The sequence below is a fragment of the Canis aureus genome, chromosome 9 (assembly GCF_053574225.1).
Source record: "Canis aureus isolate CA01 chromosome 9, VMU_Caureus_v.1.0, whole genome shotgun sequence".
NCBI lineage: Eukaryota > Metazoa > Chordata > Mammalia > Carnivora > Canidae > Canis > Canis aureus.
In genome coordinates, this window is record NC_135619.1 from 43,819,238 (window position 1) to 43,832,609 (window position 13,372).

The 13,372-nt window shown below is 41.6% G+C and overlaps 1 protein-coding gene across 12 annotated transcripts in view; it reads right to left on the reverse strand.

Moving 5' to 3' along the window:
• LOC144320748 (uncharacterized) overlaps positions 1 to 13,372 on the reverse strand; it is a 315,500-nt gene that overhangs the window by 225,647 nt on the left and 76,481 nt on the right. For 7 of the 12 annotated variants that reach the window (XR_013386380.1, XR_013386379.1, XR_013386368.1 and 4 more), the window contains exon 1: positions 6,963 to 7,069. The exons of 2 other annotated variants lie outside the window; for them this stretch is intronic. The gene's annotated coding sequence lies outside the window, so the exon portion shown is untranslated. Of the gene's footprint in view, positions 1 to 6,962; positions 7,102 to 13,372 lie in introns of those variants that run through there. 3 more of the 12 variants (XR_013386369.1, XR_013386375.1, XM_077909659.1) reach the window with 3 other exon arrangements.

Genomic DNA, 13,372 nt, shown 5'->3' on the forward strand with positions numbered 1-13,372 from the left:
ACAACAGATGATGACTTTAACAGACTCAAGGTTATGAACCCAGATGTATTTTCCAATAAGAGCAGAAAAATAGAAATCAGTCTCGGACATTGCCAAGCATCATGATGCCTTTGTCAGACAAGTCTTATCTTAATTTTAAAAGCATTTAAGAAATGGGATGCTTCTCTACTGTGCGATTTCCTAGTATTTTTCATAGAACAAAACCAAATGTTGCAGAACTTGAGAGAACCAAAAATCATAGAGTCCAATTAAGGTTTCAGGTGAGAACTGTATTCTCTCAAATGAAGTCTTTTCATGAAGAAACTGGATCCTCAGCTCCTACAATATTTGGGGCTTGGCTACAATTAGCCTTGCTCTTCCTTGTGGTTTCTGACCCTTTTCCAGGAAGTAACAGCTGAATGCAAAATTAGGATGAGAGCTTACTGCGGGAGGGGGCGGGCAGTCACACCTGGAAGACTGTTCCAGAGAGTAGTCCCTCCATGAGATAAATCCACACACTTCAGTGACAACAGTGGGAAATGTTCTCAACAGACTTGCGACACGGCCACCACTGGGGTAGGGTGGGGGATGTCACTGCTTGTCAGACACACAGCGCTTACTTTGGTTTCTTAAGAAAATAGTACATGCCCTTTCTGCTTCCCACTGAGAGTGAATTACTCTTGCCTGCGCTCAAGCAGAGAGAGGCTGACTGGGCTGGGAGCACTCAGCTACAGCCTATTAAACTGAAGTTGCCTTTAAAGTTGGTTAATGACAAGAAAAACTGTTTCCATCTCTCTGTATATCCAAGTTCAGACACAAGAGAAAAAAGTTTGTGCAGAAAAATGCCTTCATTTTATAAATTTGAATGTTACTGACTTGACATCTAAAGACTCTTAAAATAAAAACACATCTTGAAAATGATTAAATCTATATTCTATGATGATTCAAATGCATGCCTGCTTGCTCACACACCCACAAACAAAATGACTTTCCTGGAGGTCAAGCTCTATACAGCAAAGTTGGGCAAGGGAGGTAACATGCCTTTCCTCCCACTCTGTATCATTATCATTGGTGGTTAGCATTTACACAGCACTGTGCTCTTGGCTGTTTTTCATAAGCATTCCTATCAGCTGGCCCTCAGCAGTAACCTTCCTTTAGAAGTCAGGTTAGAGAATGCTATTTGCACACGAGACACATAGAGGGCTGACAATCTGCCCAGCATGCCAAATCAAGAAATAATATCTGAGTATATAACTTTAGAACTGAAAATAAAATAGATAGTCACCATATTTCCAATCTCAGTTGTTAATCACCAAGGCCATTTATTCCCGAAAATTTTCAGGCCAAATTTGTAAAATTTTATTACTTAATTCCTGATATCTTTCTCTTTATTCACTATTGCAATCTGCTCTAGGTACTTCTAAGACATTTTCTGATATCAAGTAACTTAATATAAAAAAGACTACATACTTGGAATTATCCTCCTATCTCTGAGTCTAACAAAGCCTAGTTTTGCTATTTATTTTAATATTCAAAGGCCATATCCATACTTTAGTTGTCCAAGTCAACTGACCTAATTATTGCTGTCATTTTTTTTTTTAATTTTTATTTATTTATGATGGTCACACAGAGAGAGAGAGAGGCAGAGACACAGGCAGAGGGAGAAGCAGGCTCCATGCACCGGGAGCCTGACGTGGGATTCGATCCCGGGTCTCCAGGATCACGCCCTAGGCCAAAGGCAGGCGCTAAACCGCTGCGCCACCCAGGGATCCCTGCTGTCATATTTTTAACCATTGTTTAATTATCTTAGATAAGTAAGAGTTGGTAGTTGTATATGTCCCTGTCACAGTTTTAAAAGACAAAGGAACAATTTCAACTTTCTATAATTTTGTATTAGCTTTTGATGGAAAGTAGGAAACAGTGAAGAAAATGCAAAGCAAATACAACATCATGTGCCATGATTTGTCAACTGTAAAGCACCATACAAATGTTTGTTGCTGTTAATGATGAAAGGAAAGAGGAAAAGGAAGCAGAGGAAGAGGAGGCAACTGACATTTCCCTAAAGAAGCACCAAGCTTCATTTCTGGTCCTTAGTTTCACTCATATAGATGATCAGCCTTGGCTAATCCTAAACTGGTTTTGAAAATGTTAGAGTTACGACATGACTCGTGGCCTGATCTGGAAGTCTAAGCTTCTGATTGGATATAAGCTGACCATATAATATGTATTTTGTTAGAGTAACAGGATCTCAATCATTTATTTCGTTTTTGATCTTGGAACTTATCAAATGGCAGGGAGATACATAACATCATAAAATCTAACTGGAAATAACCTGGGACTAACTTGTTCTTTTCTGAAGCACAGGACACTGAAAACATCTAGTTCCTTTTCAAAATCAGAACATTCAATAACCTGCAGTGATTTTAACTACATACAAAATGTGATAATTTTGAACTCTGATTATAACCCATTACAGATTTTCCTATCAAAAATCCCACCATAAAAATGAGCACTAACTCATTTACTTTGGGCCTAAAGAAAATCATACAATAAACTACAAATAGCTAACTGTGATTCCTTTGTTTGTGTTATTCCCATGTGTATCTGCACAGAGAACCCATAAGTAGCATGCAAAGAGTACCTTCACCCCATTTAGATGCCCTCTTTTCTGGTGCAACACTCATCCTACCATTACCACTAAGTATTTATTTCTTTAACTCGCGCTGCTGTCTTCCCACTATGCACACTGCTGCCACCTCCAGTCTCTGTTATCTAGCTCAAGTCAGTGACTCTGTACCTAGACAGCTGTCTCATCAACCAGCCACTCCTGAAACATGGGCAGTGAGACTGTGTAGTATGCTGAAAGGACCACAGACTCTGGAGTCAAACTGCCTGGGTTCAACCTCACCTTTGCCAGTTTCTAGCTATTTGACCTTGCAGTAAATGGCTGAACCTCTCTGTCTCAGCTTCCTCCTCTATAAAACATGCACAATAAGATTGTCTCCCTATGGGCTGTCCTAAGGATTGAATGACTGAATATATGTAAAACGTGTATGAGTACTACCTGGAATATAGTAAGCTTTATGCAAGTCTGAGGTATTTTTTATTGTTAAGGGCAAATTTTGAACAACCTCGCTGATGTCCTATGATAGTCTGGAGGCAAAAAATAAGCCTCCGCCTCTCTCTGGACAGGCAGGCAGTTTCCTGGAAACCCTGTGCTCCTGAAAACTCTCTAGCCTTTCATACACACTACAGATAGGACAGCAGTCACCATGCCCTCCAGTGCAAGCACTCCCTGGATTCTATCCATCTACTTGTCACTCATACATCACCTAACCAATCCTTCTGGCTGCCACCATTCACTCATGAGGGTCCCTAGGATGGACAGAGAGATTCAAGTGAAGTTTTTTTGGCAATGGAGGAATAGGATTGTTACTGTCGGTAAGAGAACTAAGCAAGCAAAGTCTCTTGTCCACATCCTGCCTGAATCCTTCAGAAAGGAAATACGCTAGAACCCCAACAAGTCTTTCCCCAGAAACGTTTCCCCTTCAGCTCCTCATTATGTGATTCTTCATAAACATCATCCTACCCTTCTCCTCCGCCTTGGCATAAATGTCCATTCAGTTCTTCTTTAGCCAAACTCTGCTATTTTTTTTTAATATTTTATTTATTGATTCATAGACACAGAAAGAGGCAGAGACACAGGCAGAGAGAGAGGGAGAAGCAGGCTCCATGCAGGGAGCCCGACGCGGGACTCGATCCCAGGTCCCCAGGATCACACCCCAGGCTGCAGGCGGCGCCAAATTGCTGCGCCACCGGGGCTGCCCCCAAACTCTGCTATTTACTTAGCTGTTGGATCTCCACTCTCTCCATAAGGGCTTTTTGCTCTCTGAAAAGCCCTAAACAAGCTCATTTCTCCCCAACATTTCCTGCAGGTAGAAATTTATTTATTTTTTTAAAACGATTTTATTTATTTATTCATGAGAGACATACAGAGAGAGAGAGAGAGAGAGAGAGAGGCAGAGACACAGGCAGAGGGAGAAGCAGGCTCCATGCAAGGAACCCAACGTGAGACTCGATCCCAGGACTCTGGGATCACGCTGTGTAAGGTAGAAAGTTAAAGTCATGTAGAAGGGGGAAGAAGCAGTTGCCAGCAGAAAAACTGTGTTGGGCAAGCTGGATTCTCACTTCACCTTACATTTCTGACCAGCCTGCTTCAGAGGGTGCTCACATCACATTTGCTGCTTGTACTCTTTCCTTAGAAGGAGCCAGAAGGATGATAGTAGCCAGAAATAGTAAACATGGCAGGTCTACTTTGAAAACTGACTTTAGGATGACATTTTTTTTCCAATGGCAAAGAGTGAAGACAAGATATCAGCAGGCAAAGTGCTAGCCCTTTTCCACTTATAAAAAATTTAATAACAGGCTACAAGCCAATGACCTATCATATAGAACAAATTATTTTCTACCATGAAGGGGAAGTAGTAAATAGGTATGCTTGACAATAAGATCTTGGGACCCTCAAGGATCCACAAAGTACCTCACTGTAATTTTTATTTTTTAATTTTGTGACTTAATGAGATGCCTGGGTGGCTCAGCAGTTGAGTGTCTGCCTTCAGCTCAGGACGTGATCCCAGAGTTCCGGCATCGAGTCTCGCATTGGGCTCCTGCATGAAGCCTGCTTCTCCTCCCTCTGCCTAAGTCTTTGCCTCTCTCTAGGTCTCTCATGAGTAAATAAATAAAATCTTTTTTAAAAATTGTTGTCAGTTAACAGCAATTACATCTTTAAAAAATAATGTAAACATTGCTATATACTGAATGTCTGTGTCCCTCCCAAATTCATATATTGAACCTAATGTGATGGTGTTTGGTAGTGGGACCTGTGGGAGATTAGGTGATGATGGTGGAGCCCTCATGAATGGGATTTATATGCCTTTATAAAAGGGGCTCCAGAGAACTCCTTTGCCCTTCTGCTGTGTGAAGACACGGCACTAAGAAATCAACCCTCACTAGATACCGAATCTTGATCTTGGACTTCCCAGCCTCCAGAACTGTAAGAAATAAATGGTTGCTGTTTATAAGCACTCAGTCTATGGTATTTTGTTATAGCAGCCAAAAGAGACTAAAACAAGCATATTTTGGATCATAGGCTTCTAAAGTCTCAAAATCCACTAAAGATTGAGCAATGTATAAAAACAGTTCACTCTTGAATAAAAAATATGGGGAAAATGTATAAACTCTAGGTTAATAGATACACATAAGCAAATGGAAGCCAAGATAAAAGTGTCTTTGAATTGGTTCTGTCAAACTTTCTATGAAAATTCTCAATTTTTTTTTTTTAGATAGTGTTATTTTCCTGAGTCCTATCCATAATTTTTATGGGAAAGACATGTTCCCCAACTCACAGTACTTAGGTGATTCTGTCAAGACCAGTTTTCAAAGCCTTCTTTCTTTGTTTTATTGAGCTAAACTGAAGCTGATAACCTAAACTCAGGTGGTAGCTCCACCTCTAATTTACCTTGTAATCCTTCTGAGGTTCCTTTCCTCATTTGTGAAGCAGAGGTGATGACAGGAAAGAAAAGCTCTTTGTAAACCCTAAAGTAATACCTCTATTCTAAGACAATGCATCATTCCAGGGGCACTTATACTTTCTGAAAAGACTACAAGGGCAAATACTCAACTTTTTGTGCTTAATTTTGATTTGAGGCTTCCCAATCCTTGATCCCTTAAATTACTGTAGTGAAAAATGCATCCCTCCCCTTTGCTTGAATCCTTATAAATAACAGAAGGTTTTCAGCGATTTGTTAGGGGAATGAACAGCTAGCATTCCCACACACATTTTGCAGAGCTGAAAAGTTGGACCGGCAAAAAGAGAGACGCCTTGCTTATAAATGGGATTAAGCTATAGAACAAAATAAAGATGATTATTTCTTTCATCACAACCTCCATAAGAAAGCTCTTCTCTTTTATTCATTATGGACAGATGATATGCAACTCAACAAATACTGATTGCAATGATGGTCATGGGCACTGTTCCCGGCCCCAGATATCCAGCAGTGACAAAAATCAACGCCCTGCTCTCACAGAGTTTACATTCTAATTGTGGGAGAGGGTGGAAACAGACAATGATAAATAAAATGCCAGGAGCGGTACTGAGTAGTATGAAGGAAAATAAAGCAGGCCTAAGGAGCAGAGTGAAAGGAAGGAAAAATTCTTCTCTATCCTCAAGGTAATCCAGTGGGACTAAGAATTAAATTCACATGAGACAGATTAACAGGAGAAAAAAAAGCCAAAGTTTTATTATGTATATACGGAGGCCCAGTAATGACATGGAGACCTCAAGAAATAACCAAAGTGGGCCGTTTTTATATTCTTCACTGAGAAATAATAAATCTGTGAAGAATTGACAGGACCAAAAAGAAAAAAAAAAAGAACTTTAATTTTGGGAGCTTCAGTTAGTAAGGAACTCTAAACAGAATTTGGGCTGGGGTAGTAATTTAGTAAAAAGTAAGGAGGGTTGTTTATGCAGCCTTCCAGGCTCTAAATTTCCCATCTCTGGGAATAAGGATGGCTACCTCCTGGTACAGAGACGGTGCCTTTCACATGGAAGATGTAGTCCCTGCTTTCAGGGGACAGAAAAGGGTCTGAGTATCCTTGCATAGGTTGTCTCTTAAGTAACTTTCATCTAAAGTAATCAATACACCCGAGTGGCACATTTTGGGGCAGGCTGCCCTTGGCCCCGACAAGAGCTTGCTGGCGGGAGGTGTCCAACAGGGTGGTTGTTCCGTCTTTCTCATTAGGGACACTGACGCTGAGGCTTGAACACAGGGAGGCCACCAGTCATCAGGTACATGGGGTAGTAGATCCCCACCAGAAGGAACAATCGTGAAACCCCAGAGGCCAGGGGGCACTCTACTGCCCACCTGCTTGTGCTCACCCACATTTGTCCCACATTTTTCCTTAAGCTCTTCTTTCCAGCTTACCTCTTAACTCAGGCGAGGGGAAAGGGAAAACCGTCCCTCCAGGAAAAGCTGCGGCCCTGACAAGACCTCCAGCGCGCTCAGTCACAAGGACCAGTTAGAGCTTAACTCCTGCCTCGCGCCTGCGCAGACAGACCATGGCTAGCCTCTAGAATGACTGACAACCACCTCTAGGTCATTAAAATACTAAAATCTCCGCCCCAGGAGGAGCAGGAGCCTCATTTACATAACACACGCTGCGACCTCCTCTGCATATGATAAGGCTTCCTAACTAAATATTCATCCTAACTCTAAATAAAAGGAACCCATACACTCCTGCTCAGGGGAGTCACAGCTTTGGAAGCCATTTCCTGTGATCTCCTTATCTGCTGCAAATAAAGCTTTCATTGGCGACTACTCAATCTGGTGCACTTTCTGACTCATGGAGGGGCAAACTCATGTTGTTTCGGTTCCAGGAGCAAGGGTGCTGGTGATGGCCCGTGAGGTCAGAGAGGTGCAGAGGGTCAGGGGGTATGCAGTTTGCATTCTACTCAGAGAAGAGAAGACGTTATAGGCTTTAGTGCAGAGGAGTAATATGAACTGGTTTATATCTTTAATGGATTTCTCCGTGGAGTGTATATTGGAGGAGAGGAGCAGGAGTAGAAGCAGAACAATTAGGAGGCTGCTGGGATCTGCAAGGTAGCAGGGCAGGTGATAGAAATGAGAATTCTCATTATATTCTAGGGGTTGCTAATGGACGGGGTGTGCAGCAAATGAGCAAAGGGGGTGAAAGACAAGTACACTGATTAGAAGAACGGAGATGCCAGTGCCTGAGAGGAGGAAGCCTACAAGAGGAGTAAATCTGATGGGAGGAAAGAGAATCAAGATTTGTTTTGGACATGGTAAGTTTGAACCGCCTGTTAGAAATCGAAGTGGAGATCTAGGGGCTATTAAATATGCAAGATTGGGAATGCCTGGTTGGCTCAGTTGGTTAAGAGTTCCACTCTTGATTTTGGCCTGAGTCATAATCTCAGGGTGGTGAAATCAAGCCTCATAATGGGCTTGAGCTCAGTGTAGAGTCTGCTTAAGATTCTCCCTCTCCCTCTCTCTCTGCCCCTCCCCCTGCTGGCACATAAGGATGCTCTCTCCCTTCCTCTGTCTCAAATAAATACATAAATCTTAAATATGCAGGTTCAGTTTCGCTACCTGTAAAAAGTTCAGGAGAGAGATTTGGGCTAGTGATAAAAACTTGGGAGTCATTAGGGTAAGGTTCCCGGATTTAGAACGGAAAGTTACAGGGCAGCCTATTATTGGTTGCGTATCTGAAATCAAATTTAACTGGGAATCCTGTATTTTATCCGTGATCCCTGTGAGTGGGGCTAGCTGAGATCACATAGAAAATTAGTGTGAAAAGAGAGAAAAGTGGCCCTGGGATTAGGCCCTGGGGCATTGTGATGTTAAAGAGATCAGAAAGAGGGACAGGAGCCAGAGAAAGGACCAGAAGGAAAACCAAGAAGCATGGTGTTCTAGAAATCAAGAGAAGAAAGCATCATAAGAAGGAAAGAGTATCAACTGTGTCGGTTGCAACTAATAGCACTGGATTTGACAATGGAGGCAAGCATGAGAGAAGAAATGTCAGATTGGAGTGGGTTCCAGAAAAAATGGGAGAAGATAAACTAGTGAGAACAAGAACATAAACAATTACTTTTTGACTTTTACTATAATGGGGAGTATATAAATGGGAGGGTAATTTGGGGTCCAAGGAGGTATTTTTTAAAGACAAGATAGTGGTCAGCAGCCATGACATGTGAGTGAAGTGGCATCCAGTCCCCACAGTGGAGTTAAAAAGAAAACCATAGGCCCAAAGTGGCATTACATGGCCCAGGCCATGTCACCAAACCAGGGCATAGGACCTAATTGCAGCTTCTACCCACCCCCAGAAATGTAAGTCTTAACCTGCCAATCAGGAATTTTCTGATAGGTACCAATGAGGTAATCTGTCATATGGGTCTTCATCATCCCCCTCCCTGCAAGGAAAGGGTGAGGAAATTTTTATAATAAGACCCTCTGCCCTTCCTTCTGAGGGAAGGTAATCTTCCCTGAAACAATAGTTTTCTTTTGCTTTTAACTTTCTTACCCCACCATTCTTCTTATAAAAACCTTTTATTTTGTACAACTCCTCAGAGCTCCCCTCTATTTGCTAGATGGGATGCTGCCCCATTCATGAATCATTTAATAGATCCAATTAGATCCTCAAATATATTCAGTCGAATTTTGGGTTTAGTGGGATTTTGTTTGTTTTTTGTTTTGTTTTGTTTTGTTTTTAAGCAGGCTCCATGCCCAGTGTGGAGCCCAGCACAGAGGACTTGAACTCACAATCCTGAGATCAAGACTTGATTTGTGATCAAGAGTCAGACACTTAACCGACTGAGACACCAGGTACTCCTTGAATTTTGTTTTTTAACAGTAGCCATGCATTTGACACTGAGAAGCTGGTACTTGCCTGGAATGCAGGCACAGAGCTTTAACACCCAGGTTGGTATGGAAGAGCCACAGTGAGTTGCCAAGGAATATCCAAGGTGTGCTCAGTGTGACACTAAGTTTGACTCTATCCCTCCAAAATGCTACTATCTCTGGGATGAGATATACCTCTGCATGCCAATTCTTTGCCCTAGGGGTTTTAGGTGGACACTGTGTGGCTGAGCACCAAGGGTGCTACAACCTATGACTTCTGGAAAATCAGACATCTAAAACAATAGTTTGTCTTATTTTCAGCAGAGATCTTATTTCTGGATAGAAACAGGCATTATGGAACTGAAATTGCAAATATTGCTGCCGCTCAGATACTTAGGGCTGCAGAGCCAACACAAGATGGCAGGCATGTCCTTGCAGTACTCAGTGACGAGGGCAGAGGATGTGACACAGATGAAGGTGCAGCTGGGAAGACTGGAAGTCCAACAGAATATAGTCAGTCGCAGGGCAGGCAGCCATTTACAGGTCAGCCAATTGCTCCAGGAATCATGGGACCAGAAACTCCAGCAGTGTGAGATGAGAGACACCAATGAGCCTACTGACCTGGGCTGACAGAGCCAATCTGGCACCATACACCTGCCCTCTGTATACTCACAGGTGACAAATCCTTTCAGTGCTGGGAAATACAATTCAACCATTTGGAGAAACAGAAGTGTTCCAATTCCTTAGGCAATATGTGCACAGTTTATTAATGCTCTAAACAGTTTCATGTTTAAGAATTGCATATTATCTCCTTGGTACTTTCTTGGAAGTGAGAGAGTCTAAGGCATACCACTCCTAAACTAATTTTAATATTATCTGTATCAAAGCGATATGGCTTTGTAAGTTTACTAGGAGTTTGTGGCCCACAAACATTCATTTCATTAATTCCTCCACAAAAACCTGATAATAACTCCTGTTTCTGCTTTATGTTGGAGTCTTTCCAGTTTTAAATATGACAATTAACAGGTTTGCTTTAGCATACTGTATAGAATGTCTATTTACTGTGCCACTAATTTGGGGCTTTGAAAAAATGTTTTCTGCTTCACTAAGGGAAAGGAGCCAGCTTCATGTTTTGTACCTCGTCACATAATGTTTTCTCTTATTAAAATGACCAGACAGCAATTTGTTTACAAAAGCTTATGATTAACACCTATATTGAAAGTGTTTTAAAGATGAAATATTGCACACTTGTATGCTGATGGTAATGATTAAGTAAGGAGGAGGAGACTGATCATGCGAGAGAGAATATGAAATTGCAGAAGTACTGTCCTTGAGGAAGCAAGGTTGGGGAATGTGCAGAACCGAGCACACACGTGCCAAGGCTGAGCTATGGGGGTACAGAGATAGTTAGCCCCCACTGCAACAACAGTTAAAAGCTGATCTGTGGGACACGGATTCAGCTAGGTTATGACTTTTGGTGGTGAGAGCATGTGGAATTTCTCTTCTGGTTGCTTGTTTCCTCTCAGTGAAATAAGAAATCAGGTCATGAGCTGAGAGCAAGGAATAGGGAGGGGCATTGGAGGTTGGAGGGGAGAGGAGAAGGGATAAGATGATGATCTAGGAGAGGAAACAAATTCTGGGAAATGCTTCAAGATTGGCTGGCCACTCAATCCACTTGGGTTTTGTGGTAACTAATTCAGAGTAAGGTGGTAGAGGCAGAAAGGGGAAGGGAAACTGAAGATGTACAAAAGGAAATTGAGACGAGCAGTAAAGACATGAAGGGAGGTAATGATCAGCGCAAAGGTGATCGGGTCAATGGATTGGAGGTGAGGTGGAACAGCTATGGGAGTCCAAGGACTAGAGGGAATGAGCTGGAAAAATGGAAATCAGAAGGTTTGAAATTGTGATTGTGAAAGGGTGTTTTTCCATAAACATTCTCACTGCCTGCCATCATTTCTAAGGTTCAATAAAAGTCCGTATGATGTTGCTGAACGATAGTGCACAGATGCCAATGAATGAGGTTCAGAAAGTCTCCTTCTTCCTCCCTCTTGCCACCTTGCAGGCCCACCCTCCCCACCCCTCAGTAATTCAGAAATGGGATCAGACTGCTCAAATGTGAATTTAACCAAAACAGACTAAAACCAATGCCTGATGAAAGATGGAAGTGTCTTTCCATCACACTGAAGATGTACAGAAAACATAAAAAGAGCATGAAGCTAAGAGGAAGAACACAAGAAATAGTTGTCTCTGACATTTAAGCAAGCCTGTTGCAGGATGGTTTTAGATTTATATGACTGATAAATAATACAAGATTTCCTGTAGAGGACAAATCCAAGTGAAAAATAACCAGTTGAGAAAATAGGTATGTGGTTAGTAATCTTAACAAGAAAGTTCAAGCTATTCTGAAATCCAAGATATCAAACAACAATTTTTCATTTGTAAAATTGTACCTTTGGCAATTAAGTTGCTTTCAACTGCCTTCTCCCCCCCCCAACCCCCCCCTTTCCTCTATCACTCTCTCTATGAAAAGCCCTAATGGATTCACATCTCTATCCAAGTAATCTTAGGTCCCACCTTTTAGGAAAGAGAAGTTTAAATTACCGTTTATTTTAGGAGGGGCTAATCCTGGAATGTTCTTGTATCTAGAAAATTTCTTGTCTATTTTTCAAAACTCTTCCATTTTCCTTCTAATTCAAACATTCCAGGGGCACCTGGGTGGCTCAGTAAGTTAAACATCCAACTCTGACTTCAGTTCAGGTCATGATCTCAGGGTCATGGGATTGAGCCCGTGTTGGGCTCCACACTCCGCATGGAGTCTGTTTGAAATTCTCTCTCTCCCTCTCCTTCTGCTCCTCTCACTCCACCCCCTGCTCACTCTCTCTCTCAAACAAAAACAAAAACAAAAACCTTCCAGCAAAATTCTTCTCAGCATCTGGCATCTGGCATTTCCAAGCAGTGGAATATTTCTTGGAGAAGGGATGTGGGGCACAGATTGCTGTGCTTTTTCCCTAGGAGTAACCTGATTTCAAAAGTGAAAAAAAAAATCCATCCAGTTTTTACACTAAAAATTAAACATTTTAACATTCATATTTAGCAGAAAAAATATGAATGGTTAATAAGATATAAAAAGATATTCAACATCACTAGCATTTATTTAACTCACATAGTGGTTGTTGTTTTTTTTTTAAGATTTTATTTATTCATGAGAGACACACAGAGAGAGAGAGAGAGAGGCAGAGACACAGGCAGAGGGAGAAGCAGGCTCCATGCAGGGAGCCCCACACAGGACTCATCCCGGGTCTCCAGGATCACGCCCTGGACTGAAGGTGGCGCTAAACCGCTGAGCCACTAGGGCTGCCCTCACATAGTGTTTATTAGGTGTCAGGCACTGCTGCTCTAAGCACCAGGTGCCTTTGTAAAATTTTTACAAATATTAACTAATCCCAATAATAAACTCATTTGACAGGTACTATTATATTTCCTATTTTCAATGGGAATGATGAAACTTAATCACAGAGAAGCTATGTAACTTGCTAAATTCACACAGGTAGTATGCAACACAGCCAGGCAGTTGGACTCTAGCTCCACACCTTTAGATGTTATGCCACACAATCTTGCCAGGGAAATGCAAATTCAAGAAAGATACCATTTTCTATCCAGCAGATTGGCAAAAAAAAATTTAAAAATTGATAACATCAAGTACTGGCAAAGATGTAGGCAAACGAACAACCAAATATGAAGGCAAAGTGACAGTATTCACTAAAAATTTACAGTACACAAAACTCTCTATATGACATTCCACTTTGAGGACTGGCCTACAGAAACAAAAATATCAATATATAAGGTTGTACATGAAATTTCAGCATTATTTGTGGTAATGATAAAACCGGAAAGATCACAAATGTCCATCACAGGAGCTATGGTTGAATAAATTATGTTACTTCCGTTCTATGGAATACTGTGCAGCTGTTACTTATTGA